Source organism: Cryptomeria japonica, chromosome 3 (assembly GCF_030272615.1).
Source record: "Cryptomeria japonica chromosome 3, Sugi_1.0, whole genome shotgun sequence".
NCBI lineage: Eukaryota > Viridiplantae > Streptophyta > Pinopsida > Cupressales > Cupressaceae > Cryptomeria > Cryptomeria japonica.
In genome coordinates, this window is record NC_081407.1 from 41,084,256 (window position 1) to 41,103,405 (window position 19,150).

The window sequence follows — 19,150 nt, forward strand, 5'->3', positions numbered from 1 at the left end:
CATTCATAATAGCTGCATATCATGCATACATAGTCATAATAATGCATACTCTATTTTCCTCTTCTTCCATAGGAATGAGTCATAGGTTCTCCATTTCTTCTATCTAACATCGAACCCCCCCCCTTCACCCTCCCCATCTCGATAATCAGCATCACATACCCTACATCATTTCTCAATCAGCCCAATCAAGCCACGTTCATCACCATCCATCTCTAAATAGGAGGGATTTTGTTTCCTATGCTAAGTCATCCAATAAGCCAAGCAAGTTACTCTCTCTGCACAGGTACCTCGACTCACACACACCTAGACTATCAACAGATACTCTGATCAAGTATCTTTGGGTCTCAATAGGTAATCGATTATGGTAATCCTAGACTACATCAGGCATTTATCATAATGACCTAGTCTCAACGGGGCTGCCATGATTCCCCACAACCATCCATCACACGCACACACTATCAATTGATCAACAAATCAAACACAATCACATCAGACAATTACATCAATTGTCTACGTCTCAATGAGTATTTTGCTTCATATACCTTGACTTCATCGGGCAATTACATCAATTGTCTAAGTCACATCAGGTCACTTTGATTCACTTACTCAAACTTTATCATGTCCAAGCGACCAACTGACATCAACTGTCACGCTTTGACTTGACTGGGGCAATTAAACTGATTGCACCAGATTGTCCAACCAATTTTGATCAATTGTATAGCATCAATCCACACCCCACACTACATCTGCTATGTATCTCTTGCATGACCTCAGGGTACTCGCTGGCTTGTTGTTTCTTCATATTCACTCCATTTTCTCCCATTCTTTCATCATTAGTTCTAATTTCTTCTATTCTACCTCCCCTCCACTTTTCATTCTTTTTCGAGAGATCGCCCGATTTTTCAAAAAAATTCGGCCTATCTCTGGAGGGGGCATACCACCCATTAAATTTACATTTTATGGGGCATTTCTTCACACCTATTTTTCTTTCTTTGAAACGACGTGATAAACTGCACCGTCTCAAAGAGGGGCAAATATAGTCACACAAATCTGTCCAGCTTAATTAAATAAATAAATGCTATTTATGTAATTAAAAATCCACTAGCCATCAATTAATTAAATTAATATTTAATTAATTCATCCCCAAACATTCTTCTATTAATTAAATAAATTATTCAATTTATTTTAATTAATTCATTAAATCAAATTCAAATCAATTAAATAAATAAAATCTATTTATTTAATAAAATCTCTTTTTCCTCTTTTAAATAAATTAAATAAAACATTTATTTAACTCATTATCCCCCCCCACTTGCATTTTCCTACAAATGCAACTTGCACACATTTATTGAAATAAATGAATTTTTATTTTAAATAAAATCTTATTTTCCCTCACCCACCAAATCCACTTGCAAAATCTAAATCCCCTTCTAGATTCTTCTAACCCCTTCCTAATTAGCCTAATCCATCTCCTAATTATTGTCACATTCCTAAGCAAAATGGAGTCACTTCTCAAAGACTCCAAAGTCTTTGAAAAGCATTTAATGCTTTGTGTGTTTAACAAATTAACCCCCAAAGTCTTCCAAGACCACTAATGGCTCTTACATGACCATTTATGGCTCTTACATAACCATTTATGTTTATTTCAAACTTGTCCCCCCAAACATTTATTGTTTTGACCATATTTATCCTTTTCACATTTGCACAAGAGTTTATCCATTGGATAAAAGCTTTATTCTTTGAATAAAGAGTTTATTCATTCAACCAACCTTGACTTTAACTCCCAAAGTCATGTCAAGCATTTAATGCTTATTCCCTCCCCTCTCAACCTATCTCACATTGACACTTGTCATCCTGGGATTGGGTTGAAAGTCCTCACATGGATTTGAAATCATTCAATCCTGACCCTTGTTGAGATTGCTCAATCTCAACCATCCATTGCTCCATTTTTCCTATAAATAGAGCCCATTTCTTCATAATCCAGATCCTGAAAACTTGTATGCATTTAAGCTATAGGCATTTTAAGAGAGCATTTTAGCATAATTAACTAATATCTTGTCATTTTGGATAAAAATCAATCGTTTTAGTATCAATAGCTTAATATTAGCTTTTTATTTTACATTTAGAGCAATATTTCAATCTCAATCCTCCATAAGCATCCATAGTGCAAAAAAGCTGCTGAGAGCTACACTATTTTGGAACTTGGAGAGAAGAGGAACAAGGGAGAAGGAGCTAAGAACATGCTAAGAGGCATTTGGAGATGCCTCATTATCTTTGTTTCATTAGTTAGAGATATTAGCATGATTTTAGTGTCTCTCTTGATATGCCTATTTAGATTAGTTTTTGATTAAATAACACTAACGGTTTCTTGTGTGTTTTGTTTTGTTTATCTTAGACTAACCTTGTCCATTTTGCAGGGCATCAATATCATATTAGGGTCATTTGCATAGTAATTGTCCCTTTTCATATAGTGTCTAAACTAGGTTTTGTCATACTTGAGTAATGCAAATCTTTGATAAATCTTTGATAAATCTTTGATAAGTTATTGTTAGGAAGTCTAGACCTTGTCAAACTTTTGTCTTTTTGTCATCAATGTCATTTGGTCAAACCTAGCTTAGTATCCAAGCATATAGGTGAGACATTGTCAATTTGTCCTATTGTCACTTGGTCCTTTTGTCCTTTGAGGTCTAGACATCATTTCAATTTCCTAAGGGTCTCATTTTTAGAATTGTATTCATGAGTTTGTCAAAATCTTGAAAAACAACCAAAAACATAGGTTGCATTCTTGCCATAGATTGCATTTTCATCTATTTAGTTTGCATTTAGTTGCATATCATACATCATCCTTTTAAAATCAAAAATCCCAAAAACATTGCATAGTGACATGTCTATTGAAACAAGGTTTCAAGCACCAATGATGCAACAAAGTTTGATGTATCAACCGACAATGCAATCGAATTTTAATCCAAGGCGATCACAATTATATCCAACCCAACAACAAGGGAATATCAATCAAACTTTTTATGATGAAACAAGTCTCCAAATACAAAAACTAGAGGAGAAACTAGCTCAAGAAAATGAGATTTTGGAACAAAGAGTGAAAAACATTGAGAAGAATAGATCACAAATGTCCAAAATGTTTCAAAAATTTCCAGGTCGAAATCCAAAGATTGAGCCAATTGATGTAAGATCTCTTCTTGAACGATCAGACATACCAGCTCTCCTCTCTCAAATAGAGATGATGAAACAATTTCAAGAAAAGAGACAACATCAATTTCAACATTATGTGCCTCCACAACAAGAACAAGAATGTGTTTACTATCAATCAGATTTTCAACCAATACAACCAATGGTTCAACTAATTGTTCAACATATACAACCAACACAACCAATGGTCCAATTTCAACAATATGTCCAACCAACTATACAATGTCAACAAATGGTTCAACCAATGGTGGAATATCAATGTCAACAACCACAACCCAACACTCAAAAACAAAGGTTGCAACACACACCAAGCCAAATTTTGAACATGTCAAACCAATTTGAGCAACATCTAGTTCGAAATCAAAACATGACATCAAATCAGAACCAACTCCTTGCCAAACAAGTTCAAATTCCAGATACAACCATGTCAAAACCTCGAAAGAAAGGTGGCTTTATTGCAAGGCTCTTAAGGAACCTACCAAGTGAGTTCTTTGAGGAAGATCAAAATAATACACTTATGTCTAGCAATGCCTCATCCCCTCACAAACAAATGGACTCTCTAGTGGCATCTATCCCTACACCTTTAGAAGTTTCCCAAGAACCTTCCATGTTGTCCTCATCAAACAATACACCAAAGGATGCAATTATCCAAGAGCTATCGATAATTGATTGCCAAGATAATCCAATTCATGATGCACATCCTTGTCATGTTTCAGAAATACAAGACCCAATGCCACCATGCACTTTATTGTCATTACCTGTTTTAGAGGACCCCATTCGAAGTCCCTCTTCCTCATGTTCAAGCATTGATTCCTTGCCAGAATCCATCACAAATGTTCAAAGTGCATTTCCTTCATGCCAAAACATTGATCCCTTGTCAGAATCCCCCATGCATATCCACAGTCCAACCTCATGTCAAGAGGATAATTTGGAGCACGAAGAAATGAGTCCTAAAGAAAATCAAGCTCAAGATCCCAAAACCTTATCATCCCATCCAATTGTTGACCAGGATCCCATTTCCCCAGACACTCGCAATGATTCCCCTATTCTTGTCCATCCTATCCAAAGCCCTATTGACACTCCATTCCCTGAGCAAGATCAAGATATCCCAGTCCATCCAATCCCAAATGATCCCCTTCCATTTCATGAACAAAATGCCCTTTCAAATCCCATTGGCATTCCACTTCCTAAGAAAGATCCAAATATCCCTTCCATCCTTTCCGATAATCCCATTAAAAGTCAAGAGCAAAGCACCTTTAAAGAGGATTCCAATGATCTTCCTCCTTGTCAAGATCAAATTATTTCTTTAAATCCTCCACAAGATCCTTTTGTTCCTCCATCTCCACGTCCTAATCCAGCATATACACTCCGAGATCACATTTCTTTTGATGATCCCATTATTTTTCCCATTCCATCTCTTGAAGAGCCTATCATTGAACCATGTCCGCCACACAATCCTAGTCCCCTTCATGATCCTAATCCCCCTCATGATTCTAAAGTGTCAGTGCAAGATGTTCATGAACCCCCTACATGCATAATGGGTTCTTCCACTTTGGTGCAATCCGATCCACTTCAAGATCTCATTATTTCTCTCATATCATATCCACCTCATAATGAACTGGCGTCTTCTTCCCAAAGAAAAGAGTATCCTACAAGTCAAGATATTCATAAAGGCAAAGGAGTAGACCTTCATGAGAAAGAAACCCTCCATATCAAAGAAGATCTTAAGGGTCATGTCTACACAACTCACTCTCAAGACGTTGGTATCCCTCCTTCAAAATCCAAACATATCCCTTCCCCATCATACCTTCCATCCATCTTAGGTCCTTATATCCCTTCGTCCTCTATGCAAGGTCAGCAAAGGCACACATCCTTGAGTAAATTTCATCCATCCAAAAGAACTCCACTTCATTCCTATCCATCCATGCACTCCTTTCTCCCTCCAAGCAATTTGGATACCAAGTATAAAATTCATAAGTCTAGAAATCCACATGTATTCAAGGATTAACATGTCCAATATAATCGACATGTCAAAACAAAGAACAATATGATCTATAAAGAAAAAAATATATCCAAAAGGCCACAAAGGCCCACTAAGAAAAATAAAGCAAAGTGAAAATATATATGAGTTCCTAAATCCCTTGTGCAAGCAATGCACTCCAAGGAACCACAAAAGCATGAAAAATCAAAAACCATGTGGATCCCTAAGCGGCTCCTTGAAGCACAAAAGCCTAAAGAAACATCCAACTTGGCATCCAAAGTTGCTATTTCTCCATCCAACCCTCTCAAATTTGTTCCTCCATCACCTTCTTCATCCATTTTGGGCCCTTATGTCCCAAAATCCCAAGCTATTCCTCCATCCAAATCTCACAATCTGAGATCCATTTTTCCTCCATCAATCCACCACCCATCAAGGTGTGTGCCAATGTTGATCTTGCCTTCATTTCCATCCACTCAAGCCCAATTCTTCCAATACCCTATCCATTATCCAATGCGTATTTTCCATCCTTCGATCCCTTTGATCCCATCCTTTGCATAAATCCTCGCCTTAGTTTCATCTCTTTTTCCATATCCTTATCCTACCAACGTCTTTGAGCATACTTTTAAAGGTCATGGTCCATTTTTTTCAAGGGTACTATCCAAACAAAAAAGAGGCTTGAGTCCTTCTTCCATCCCCTATCATGTGTCCATCTTCTATTGAAAAAGTCAAAATACAAAAAAAAAAAAAAGTGAAAAAAAAAAAGTGAGAAAAAAAAAGTAAAGCAAAAATAATTCGTCCACTGGTGAAAACCTGGCAAATAGGTGCCTTGGGCAAGTACCATGATGAAAACCTGGCAAACAGGCATCATGCATAATCTATGAACTTCTTGCACACCACACTTGGGGGCAGGTTTCCTCCTTCATATCCTATTGCCCTTCATTATCCTATCATACCATGTCATTTCCCTTCATGTCCTATCATCTCTCATGTCCATTTTCCCTTTCCACCTTTGATCTTGACAAGGCTGATGATCTTCATGAGCATCATGCATCTTGTTTTCAACTTTTAGCCTATCATATCTTTTGGTCATTTATCCATTTTCTTGTTATAACTTTTCATCCATATTCCTTGTCTTATTGCAACTTTCTGCCACTATCCCTTAGCCAATCCCGACCTTCAGTCCATGTCCCTTAGCCTATTCTTGGTCTTGCTTATCCTATCCATATCTTATCACTATCCATACACTCTTTCTATCCCTTGATCTTGATCTGACATAAGGACGCAAAATTTAAATATGGTTTCAAAAACCTCTTGACATGTCCCTCATGCCATGTTCCTTCTTTACATTGTCATATCCAGTCTCTTGTCCCATCACGCAATAGCCCTTGAAAATTGCATCCGTATTGTCTCCATGATAAAAAGGCATTTGTCTTCCCTCTATCCACCAACATTTCAGCAAGCCTGTTTATTCACCTGTCATATTCCTTGCCTTGCTAGACACTGGGGGCAAAAATCATAAAAATTGAAAAATGTCCTGAAATAATTCAAAAAAAATTGAAAAATGTCCTGAAATAATTCAAAAAAATTGCAAAATGTCCTGAAATAATTCAAAAAAATTGCAAAATGTCCTGAAATAATTCAAAAAAATTGAAAAATGTCCTGAAATAATTCAAAAAAATTGAAAAATGTCCTGAACAAATCTCTAAAAAATTGAAAAATGTCCTGAACAAATCTCTAAAAAATGGAAAAATGTCCTGAGAAAATCTCTAAAAAGTCATAAAAAGTCCTAAAAAAATGAACACAAAAACATTTCAAAGCATTAAAATCCAAAAAACAAGCATTTTGCACTAAATGATCCCTTTTGTGCATAAGACAAATCACTGAGCATCCCTCCAACAACACACAATCACGCATTGTGCTTTACTGAAATCATGCATAAATAGATGAACTTTTCAATCAAACCAGACATTCAAACTAATCACAATTGTCATATCAATCAATCAACATCAATATCATTTTTCCTTGTCACTATTATCATGGGTCTTATACAGGGTGTGGTATACTTGAAACCAGACTATGTCCTATCTTAGACGGGGTACCACATTCCTTGGAACCAGACAGCATGATCATTCTTGTTTTCCACTTTTGACAATGACGATCAGACTGTTTGTTTGACTTGGTTGAATTTGTGTGTCTTATCTTTTTACTAATTTATCTTTGGCTTTGATCATGTTCCTATGTCGCTTGATGATGTCACTGAGTGATTTAGAGTGACCAGGATGGTTCATGGTCCCTTTCTTTTTTTGTTGTGTTTGTTGTTTGTGGAATGTTTGTCACAAACTGGGGCAACTATATCATTGGGTGTCTGTGATAAGTACGTTCGCTTTGTGAACACCGCACATACCTCGACCCTTGATGTATGCACCCTAGGATGCTTCACTCATTCCTTGTGTGCGATGTGTCTGTCTTTTGCAAAAGGGGTTGCATTTCATCTCTGGCCTTCAATGCCATGATGCTCTGCATCCGCTTTGCTACATTAAATAAAGGTTCTCACCTACTTATGTGCATTTGTGAAAGCAAGTTTTCCTTCATCTCTAACTGTCCTCTATCTAATTTCTACTTACTAACATTTCTTCCGTCAGTCTTGGCAGTCCATTCTTGATCCGTTCGAACCTATCATTTTCTATCATTCTTATCACTCAATTGGCCTCTTTTCTGGATTTTTCCAGCCAGTTCCTCGAGGGGGCATGCATATGTCATTGTTATTGTCTGGGGCATTTTCATTATTGTTCTTTGAAACAGTGCTTAAAATCACATTGTCTCAAAGAGGGGCAAAATGTAGACACCTAAAAATGGTCAACGCTTGCGGAATCATGCTTTAACATTTGCGCATTGCCTTATTTTAGGTTTTTTGCATCGCATTAACATTTCTCCTATGTTACGCACTTGGTCTTTATCATTTGTGAACATCAAGTCTTTCTTCTGCATTCTTCAGTTGTCTCACTTTCAAATTAGGTCTTGTCGATAACAATTTTCAGTCATGATTTTGGTTGATCCTTATCAACTTGTCAATTTTGTCATTTTGCGATCGATTTGTCATCGATCGTTGTCCTTCTCAATCATGTCAATTTGGATCAATTTGTCATTATTCCTCGTCAATTGGCGCATTTATCAATCACATCGTTTGTCAGCATTGGTCTTTTATCAAGTCAGAATCATGATTAAATCGAATCGATATCAATTATCCTTTGTCAAGACCTAATTGTCATCCTTGCATTTCTAATTCATCTTCTAGGGTTTTATGATTTATTCATTTAATCCTGTTTGTCATTTCTCTCTCTAGGTTAAATAAATTATTTATTTATCCTAGGTCTTTGAGTCACAATTAAATGTTCATTTAATTGGCTAATTATTCCTCTTTTTATGAATTAATTAATAAATGACAAATTATTAATTAATTCACCTAATTTCTCTTAATTCCTAATTTCCTAATTTTCTTCTTTTTCTAATTTTCTATTTTTCTAATTTCTAATTCAATTTCCTCCTATTTTCCTCCTAATTTCATGGGAATGACATTTCAATTTGTCATAATTTGTCATAATTGACAATCAATCAATTTTTGACATAGAAATTTGTCATAATTTGTCATAATTGACAATCAATCAATTTTTGACATAGAAATTTGTCATAATTTGTCATAAATTATCAATCAATCAAATTTTGCATAGAAAGTGCATAATTTGTCATAATTGACATTTTTGATTTACAATTTCCATTTGAATTGAATCATGCTAATTTGATCATTTCTCCAATTTATCTATAAATTGGACGAATTTCTTCAATCTCGGCTAATAATAACATTATCGATCTAAATAATCACTTGTTTGAATTACTTTGTCGAATCAATCACGCTTTGAGTATTCTTGTGCCAATGTCAATCTTGCTTTCACATTAGGTTTATGCACTTGAAGGTGAGATCCACAAACAAAAGGCTATTTGGAGAAGAAAAAAGGACAATGGAGCCATATGAAGGAGACATTCGAATCTGCATCTGGTTTGCTTAATTTTCAAATCTTGAATGTTTTGTTTTCATGTCTTTATTGAGTGTGTTAGGATTGATCATTGCAATCTACTTTTGTGATTGAGCTAAGATTAGTATTTTGAATTGCTGTGATGATTTCCAAATTCCTATGCTACAAGATGTTTTAACAAAAGATTGCAGAAAATTGTTGAAAGTACAAATGTAAAGATTGATAAATAATTTAGAGGAACTTAAAGGTATATAGACTCTGAACCGGCAACATAAATTTTGGCAAATGAACCTACTCTAAATCCATCGATACAAAATGAAGATCCAGTTAACCCGGTATCATTTGAGGATTCCATAGTAGCTAAGGAACAACAGCAAACAAAGACACCCCGGTATGTAAGACTGAATCATTTTGAAGATCAGATAATTGGAAACAAGTTTAAAGGAGTTATGACAAGAGAAAGATTGGCAAATGAAGAGGTATGTCTTATTTCTCAAATTGAACCATCATCTATTAATGAGGCATGTGAAGATAAATTCTGGATTAAAGCTATGGAAGAAGAATTAGAACAAATTGAGAAAAAAAACACTTGGACATTAGTTCCCCTGCCTAAAAATAAAAATGTAATTGGAACCAAATGGGTATTCAAAAACAAACTTAATGAACATGGTAAGGTTGTCAGAAATAAAGCAAGACTAGTGTGTAAGGGATATTCTCATAAGGAAGGAGTTGATTACAATGAAACCTTTGTACCGGTAGCTAGAATTGAGGCAGTCAGATTATTTTTGGCTTTTGCAGCACACAAGAACTACAAAGTATATCAAATGGATATTAAATGTGCATTTTTGAATGGGGATCTTGAAGAGGAAGTGTACATTGAACAACCTGATGGATTTTCTTTGACAGATGACAATGATATGGTTTGCAAGTTAAGAAAAGCTTTGTATGGATTGAAACAAGCTCCAAGAGCTTGGTATGCAAGATTGGGTAAGTATCTTTTAAAGATTGGTTTTACTAAAGGAAATGCAGACAATAATTTATATTATAAAGTAACTAATGATGACATCTTGATTATAGAAGTATTTTTTTATGATATAATATTTGGAGGAGAAGATGGATTATGTAAAGAATTTTGTATTAAAATGTAGCAAGAATTTGAAATATCTATGATTGGAGAAATAAAATTCTTTTTAGGATTACAGATTTCACAGATTGATAAAGATATATTCTTGAGTCAATCCAAGTACTTAAAAGAGTTACTAAAGAAATTTGGGATGGAAAACTCTAAACCGGTAAGCACACCTATGACAACAAATGACAAATTATCACAAAGGGATGAATCTACACCTATTAATCCAACTAGATATAAATCTATGATAGGAGGTTTACTATATTTGACACAAACCAGACCTGATATTATGAATGCAGTATGTATTGTTTCAAGATTTCAAAGTAATCCTAGAGAAAATCATGAATCAACAGTAAAAAGAATTTTCCGGTACTACAAGGCACTATAAATCTTGGATTATGGTATCTTAGAGATGAAAAATTTGAATTATGTGCATACACAGATGCAAATTGGGTAGGAGATGTGGATGATAGAAAAAGCACCACCGATGGAGCATTCTTTCTTGGAAATAGACCAGTTTCTTGGTTGAGTAAGAAACAAAGTTGTACATCTTTATCAACAGCAGAATCAGAATATGTTGCAGTAGCAACTAACTGTACACAGGTACTATGGCTTAAGAAAATGTTGAAAGACATAAAGGTAAAATGCAAGGAACCTATTACTAACTATTGTGACAACACTGCAGCAATTGATATATCTAAGAATCCGGTATTACATTCTAAAACCAAACATGTTTCTATCAAACTGAATTTTCTAAGGGAAAATATTGAAGCAAAGGAAATAAAGCTGGTTTATGTGAATACTAAAGAGCAGATTGCAAATATCTTTACTAAACCTCTGCCTAAGGAGACTTTTGAATATCTCAGAGATCATCTTGGGGTCATACCCCCACCAGTAGAGACTTAGGAAGTTGATTATTGTCATCAACCGGCATAATTAACAAAGAAATATTTTATTTCGGCTTTGATGAGAAACTATTTCTCAGGGGGAGTAGTTAGTATACTAAATTGATTGGTATTTTGTATATGAACTTGGTTTTGTTGTAACTTTGGCATTTGATGTCAAAGGGGGAGAGATTGATATGGAAAAACTTTGAAAAACACAAGGAAAACACATGTTGCTCCCAAGGGGAGAGATTGTTGTTTGGGAGAGATTATTACTCTCTGTACATCTCTTTTTGGAGATTGTTGGTTTTTGGTATTTGGCATTTCTGTTTTGGCACTTTGATGGTTTTTCCATTTTGTGTTGCCATCAATGCCAAAGGTTGGAGATTGTTGGTATTTTGGTATGGTTTTGTCATTGATGTCAACACCTACTAAACACTTATCAACTCTGACACTTTGGAGAATCAACAATATTCACCGGCAAGCAAGTGACTCATGCACAGTCACCGGTATCTGGTACACCGGCAAGATATAAAGATCACCGACACTTGGAATGTTATGGAAAACACCTAGTAATGTCGAAGACATCGTTTGGACATCTTGTCTTGGAGAATTGTTTTTTGGTATATTCATATTTGCATATTTGTTGTTACCGACAAATAGGTCCAGGGTTACACCAGTAGGTTTATCTTTTCCAGATCAGCACGACACACTATGAAGATGATTAATTATTATTGTAAATGCATTAAGCTAAAATGTTGAATCAGTTATTGCATCAAATATTGTATTATTTGTAAAATATTTTTATTGTAATATCTTGTAGAGCCAACCTACTAAAATTGGGCTTAGGTTATGGCATAAATGTAAGATTAAAGGAGAAATGCGAAAAAGGATTGTGAAAAGGTATATGCGAGAATAAGCAGAGCTATACACGCAGACATCATTTGAAGATTGAAGGAGGGTTTTTGTGAAGACAATCAGAACTACACCGGTACTGAATCCAACATATGAAGATGCTATTTTGTACAGTACATTCTTATTGGATTTAACCATCCAACAGTAGTCAGTGTGACTCCCATTTTGTGATTGAGCAGTGAGCTCTAGGCACTTGGCGTTTCTGCATGTGCAGACCCCATTTATGTACACTTACTATCTATAGTAGTATCATTTGATTGTGGGTAAGGTTTCCCACAGTGGTTTTTCCCCTTACAGTTTTTCCACGTACAAATATTGGTGTTATGTGTTGTGGATGACTTTGTCTTTATGTTTCATGCACTAATTCTTACCAGTATAGCAATTAACTGTTAAAACTGTCTACCAGCATGTTGAACTGGTTTACCGGTATTAAGCATTAAGTTGGTTAAGTTGTTTTTGGTTTGAATTTCTTTGACAACTGATTCACCCCCCCCCCCCCTCTCAGTTGCCTTCGAGACCTAACATACATAGGTATAAAGGATGTGAGGAATGGATGTGGAATTCAGCTATACACTAGCCAATTGCATTTTCTTTAAACTTTCGAATGTTCAAATCTTGCAATCATCGCATTTGTATGTGTTTATGGTGAAAATGGAAACAATAATATTGAAAGACTAAATGAATTCAACCATAAAACCCTAGCCTAACAACAACAAAGATCCACCATAACATATGAAGATTACCTAAGACAATGCAAATGAAATGAAATCACAAAGATTATACCGTCACATGTCCAATAGGGTTTGGATCTCCATTCTTCCTATCTCCATTGATCTTGCTTGATATATTTGCTCTTAGATTTTATGTGCACAAGAGCTCAACAAAGAACGGAAATGTGGTTGCAAGTAGGCTTGATTACATATGCAAGTTCGAAAGCGTAGTCGGGGTTGAATGCATAGTGAGTCAGTTAGGGTGCATAGATTGATTAGGATTGATAATGAAGGAAGCATCTTCTTATATAGAAGACACTATAAGAAATTGAGGGATAAGATTGAGAGGTGTAAAAGATAAATGGTCGGTTATGATTAAAGGGTAGGTGGAGAAAATAATAAAATAATGAGAGGGTAGGTAGTGTATGAATTAAGAGATGAATGACATGTGTCATGGATAGAAAAGGCTAATGAATTAATTAAATAAATAAAGATTTATTTAATTAATAGAAGAAGTGGGATCAATTAAATAAATAAGATATTTATTTAATTTAGGGAAAAAGATAATTTAAATAAATAAAGGTATTTATTTAAATGAGAAATAAGGCTAGAAGAGGATAAATGAATTAATTAAATAAATAAAGATTTATTTAATTAATAGAAGAATTAAGCTAAATAAATTAAATAAATAAAATATTTATTTAATTAGACATGACAATTTTAGGTGTCTACATTTTGCCCCTCTTTGAGACAATGCAGCTTGTCACGTTGTTTCAAAGAAGATAAGATGAACTGATACAAAGTTACCCCAAGATGGGAATGAGATGCCCCCTCGAGAGATTGGATGAAAATATCTGAAAAGATCATAGACAATCTCTCGATAAGAAAGAAAGGTTAGAAAGGATTGACCAGATAGAGTGACAGAGTCACAGGATAAAGAAGACTGACTCGAGAGACGAGGGCTAGGGCAGTCTATAAGATAGACCATAAGGGCAAAACATCCTCATTGTCATCCACACATCCAAGAGATCAGAGTGCAGAGAGATAATAGAGTAGCAGTAGTCAGCAACAATGGCATTGGTGCATAGATTCGATCATGTTCACCGATTTCAGAGGCCAGCAGAGGCAGGAGAGCTGGTAAGTACCACAAAACCTCCTTGTACTTTGTGTCAATAAATGTTATTATTAATGCATGTTAGGTAGAGAAATAAATGCATTTTAGGTATGTCAAACAAGGTCAAAAAATGCCAAGGCGCATCTGCACTAGTGCCAGGTGCGTCTAGGTTGGCTAGGCACGTCTGTGTTTGTGCTAGGCACATCTGTGCAGAGCAGGCGCGTCTGTGTAGAGCATAGGCACCTCTGTGTATTTCAGGCGCGTCTGTGTAGAGCAGGCACATTTATGCAATATGTAAGCGCATTTATGTCATAAAGGTGTGCTTATGTCTTCAAGGCCGAATCGACAGTTCTGTGAAAAACATACGTTGTCGATTGGATAAGTTGTTGAGAGGATACACTCAAGCAGGTCCTCTAGAGAAGAATAGAATAGCAGATAGGGCTAGGATTGACAATTCTGTGATAGAACATATGTTGCCAATTAGGAAACTACTCAAGAGGATACACTCAAGTATAGCCCTAGGATAGGATAGATCGAGACACTTTGTGATGAAGAGTGAGTACCAAGACATAGTACTTTGTGATAAATAGGGAGTACCAATAGGAGCAGCACTTTGTGATGAACAGGGAGTGCAAATATGAGTAGCACTTTCTGATGAATAGGGAGTGCTAAAATGTAGTACTTTGTGATGAACAGGGAGTACCACTAGGATAAATAGCAATACTTTGTGATGAATAGTGAGTGCCACTTGGATAAATAGCAACACTTTGTGATGAACAGCGAGTGTCACTTTGACTGGCATGATTGATTTTCTTGATTACAGGAGTACTTACCTATGCTGGAGTCATAGGAGAAATTTCCATTGACTCAGAGGTTACAACCAGAGCTGACAGCTGAGGAGAGAGTAGCAGTTGAGGTTATGGGTCTGTGATTCATTCTGTATGTGCCTGAGTTTCAGGCGAACATGGGTTTGCTGACTGACCTGGCTAAGAGATGGCACTCAGAGACATGTACATTCCATTTGCTGATGGGTGAGATGACAATCATCTTAGAGGATGTCTATAGGATTTTGAGGATACCGATCGATGGGGAGTTAGTACCCTATGATCAAGATGGAGATAGGGATGCATTGAGACAAGTGTTCCAGGATCCAGGATTGGAGATGAAGGCGGGACATGTGGCGTGGGATATCATGACACGGACATGATTAGCACTACCAGCAGTACTGGCAAGAGTGATCAGTGGGTTCCTGTGTCCAGATAGGGTGACACGAGGGTTGGCTGTGGAGGACACAGGGACCAGGAAAGATGATCTTGGGGCGGGTCCTTCCAGGGCTCAGCCTTCATCGAGGCTAGGCGGCTCCGAGGGAGGGAGTTCATCATAGCCTTAGAGGACTCCCTATGTATCAATTTTGTACCATTTTGTATGATGATGTAGACACCTTCGAGTGATTGTAGCCATATGATTTTGACATCATTGTATCATGACACTTATGATTATATATATGAGATGATTCATCATTGTGGCAACTATATGCATGTGTACCTATGTGATGTTGCTGCTATGTGATGCTTATGAAAGGGATGCAAATATGTACATAATGAAATGCAATATTTTTATTCTTTTATGTTTTTATATGTTATGCCAATGCAAATGTGAATGTATGAAATGCAAATGAATATGATAATGCAAATAATTATTTACATGATAAAAATGTAAAATGTGCTAATATGTGTTGTGTGCAGGATGTGATGCAATTGTGATATCTATATGTATGTATGAAATGCTTATATGTGGTAATGCAGGTGCAACTACATGAAATGCAAATGTTTTTGGTGTGTCATTGTACTCAGTCATGTGATAATGGGCTACATGGACTCAGGAAGGACGATGGAAGTCAATAAGGAACGTGGGATGGAAGACAAAAGATATGAAAGTGAAAAGAGCTTCTTGTGCGTTATCATCATTGAGATTTATTATGGCAAAATAGGTTATGACAATCGAGACATATGTTTGACCTAGAAAGTCATTGTACCTATTTGCATGGAGATCAGATACTTACAAACAAGGAATGCCCCAGTTCACACTAGACTCACAGTGTCCTCATATCCTTGGACAAGTCATAGCATTACTAAGAGACAATCCACAGACAACAAAGAAAATAGGTGACGATACCCCATCCTTGCCTTTCTAGTCAAAGACATCCTGGAGATAAAAATCTCTAGTCAAAGAAATCCCGGAAAAGCTAAAATACATGTCACCAAAAGATAAAATCAAAAGAAAACCAAGACTCGACACCAACATCCACTGTAGTCCTCAAGTTTAGTGTCTCTTGTCACTTGTATAAGTCTATTTGATTGTGGTCACAATGTTTACTGTCACAAAAGGATAGATAACACTGAACCATAATGTTGTCTGAGTCTGCTGAAAGATTTGATTTGTTGAAGCTCATTGTTGTTGTTGTGTCTCATCTAAAACTGACTGATTCCATGAAACTGATACTTTATTATGGAGAAGATGAAACTTTATTGCCGATTGGCGATGCAAATGTTACTTTATTGTGGATTGTGTGCGGATAGACTGAAGAAAAGTGGAAGAAACTGTACTCCTCAAAACATGTGATGCTCTCAGTTCCACACCCATTACTAGACTTAGGATTAGCCTTAGCCACAAATAGGAGCTGATTTATTATGGATGGAAAAAGGTGAAAAGGAAGGTTTATTATGAATGGCGAACCAATCTTGGGTAGATCAATAACAAGCCATGATGGGAATGGGTAAGTTTATTATGGATGGATAAGTTGTGAGTGTGTGCAAAGTGAAAGGATGAGATGGAATCCTGAAGGAGGGAGGAGCAATGTCTCTACGCATGGCGCTGGTGACCCAGTTTTCACCATGGTACTTGCCCATGGCGCCACCGAAGTGGTTTTCACTGGTGGACGAAAAATGTTTCTCTTTACTTTTTTCAATTTTTTTTTGTGTCACAAGGCGTCTGTTTGCCAGGTTTTCACCAAGTAATGATTTTTTTATTTTATGATTTTTTTTGTATTTTTTTATTTTTTTTATTTTTTTTGTATTTTTAAATTAGGATACTCTGAAGAGCTATGTGTAAAACCTGCAAAGGTGCATGTTGTTGATAGGATCCTCCAAAGGTTCACCCTCTATGGTTGAGAGCTGATATGCACCAGATCCATATGCTGTTGTGATGATGTAAGGACCAAGCCAATTTAGTTTGAACTTTCCCTTCTTCTCTCTGTCTTGCTGATTTTTAGGATTTTCTTTGAGAGCTAAGTCACCTACCTCAAATGTGAAAGGCTTGACTTTATGATTATAACTAATTTGTTCCTTGACTAAATGATGTGTAGCTTGAGTGATTGTCTTCCTTGATAAAGGAACTGAGATAGAATTACTAGTGTGTGGACTACGTAGGCCCATATGCGTGTCACCTAAAGAAGTTTAGGCATCCCTGATAACAAAGTCCCTTGAGGAAGCTCCATTAAAGGTCCATGATGTGTCGCCAGAAGGGAAAGGATGTGTGGAACAAGTGGATGAGTGATGAAGGCTTATGATTGTGAAAAGAAGTGAAAGTAGGATAGCATGATGGAGACTTAAGATCAACAAGTGTTCTTTTTTACTTAAAATTATAGAACTTTTGCCCCTAGTTATTTTGATATTAGGGGAGATCAACTCTTGTTCTTTTTCTTTCATAGGATTTTTATCCTTGACTTTGAGTTTTGTAGAGTCCAATAGCTTTTGATTCTGATTTGGACTAAAGGACTTTTCTTTATTTTTGACATTTAGATTTTTCTTTTCAAAGCTTGATTTTTGATCCCCAATAAGTAAGGGCTTTTGTGATTCTTGTTGATCCAAGTCTGGAAGTGGAGTGGAAATGGAATGAGTGGACGATATGGTAAGGTTATGTGAGTTATCAAGAGGGCTGGCGATACACTCAATAGATTCTTCATTGGAACCACTCTTAGGACTATTGATATCAAGGGATGCTTGCACCGCTAGAGGAGATTTGCATTCAGACTTAATAGCCACAACACTAGGTGGTTCACACCCAATTCCTTGGCACTACCAATTGTTGATAGATTGTTCCTGTCAACAAAATGTGTTAGGAGATAGTGGGAGTTGATCAACATGAAAGATATACTCACCACATCCCAGGTCTTTAACCTTGAATTTTTCTTTGAGCTCTGTTTGTTTTGATGTAGAAGCTTTCAATGATTCTGGATCCACATATGTTGAAGATTGAACAACTTCTCGATTGATTGGGATTGTTATTTCTGATTTTGACTGCAGATTGTTGCAATATATGAATGGATTTGGATCTGCTTTGACAGTCACTTCAACTCCATTGCGTGGAAACTTGATACATCGATGATATGTAGATGGGACTGCACTCATCTCATGAATCCATGGACGTCCTAGCAATATGTTGTATGTGAGATCGAGATCTAGGACTTGACAAATCACATCCTTTGTAACTAGCCCAAGTTTGAGAGGTAAGGTGATTGTGCCTTTGGATGAACACTCTTCCTCATCATATGCCTTGATGGTAATTTTGTTTGTAGAATTCACAACTTTATTAGATTATCTGAATTGTTTAATAGTGCTCAATGTATAAATGTTTAGACCTACTCCTCCATCTATCAGGACTCATTTTATTCGATGTTTGTGTATGAAGGCTTCAATGTGCAAAGGTGCATTATGTGGTTGACTTACGGAGACATCGTCAGCTTCTATGAATGTAAGTGAGTGTGGAATGGAAAGGTATCCCACCATGGCTTGAAACTGGTCCACATTCAGATCAATAGGAATAGAAGTGTCTCTCAAGATTTTGTCAAGAATGGCTTTATGTGCAGGGGATATGCATAAAAGATCAAGGATGGAAATAAGTGCGGGTGTCTTCCCTAACTGTTCTACAAGGTCATACTCAGGCTTGGTTGATGAGGAAGCAATGTTTTTAGCTAGAGCACCTTGCAAAGTGAATTTACCTCAGCGAGTTGTAACATTACATTTAGAGGTAGGTTCGGAAGAAGATCCAATGCCTTTTAGGATAATCTTGGGTCTTTGGGTAGAATTCTCAGACATTTTGTCCTTGATGACAATGGTAGAGACAAAATTATCCATTGAAATGTGATTGATAGTTGAATCATAGTTATAGGATGCTCTGG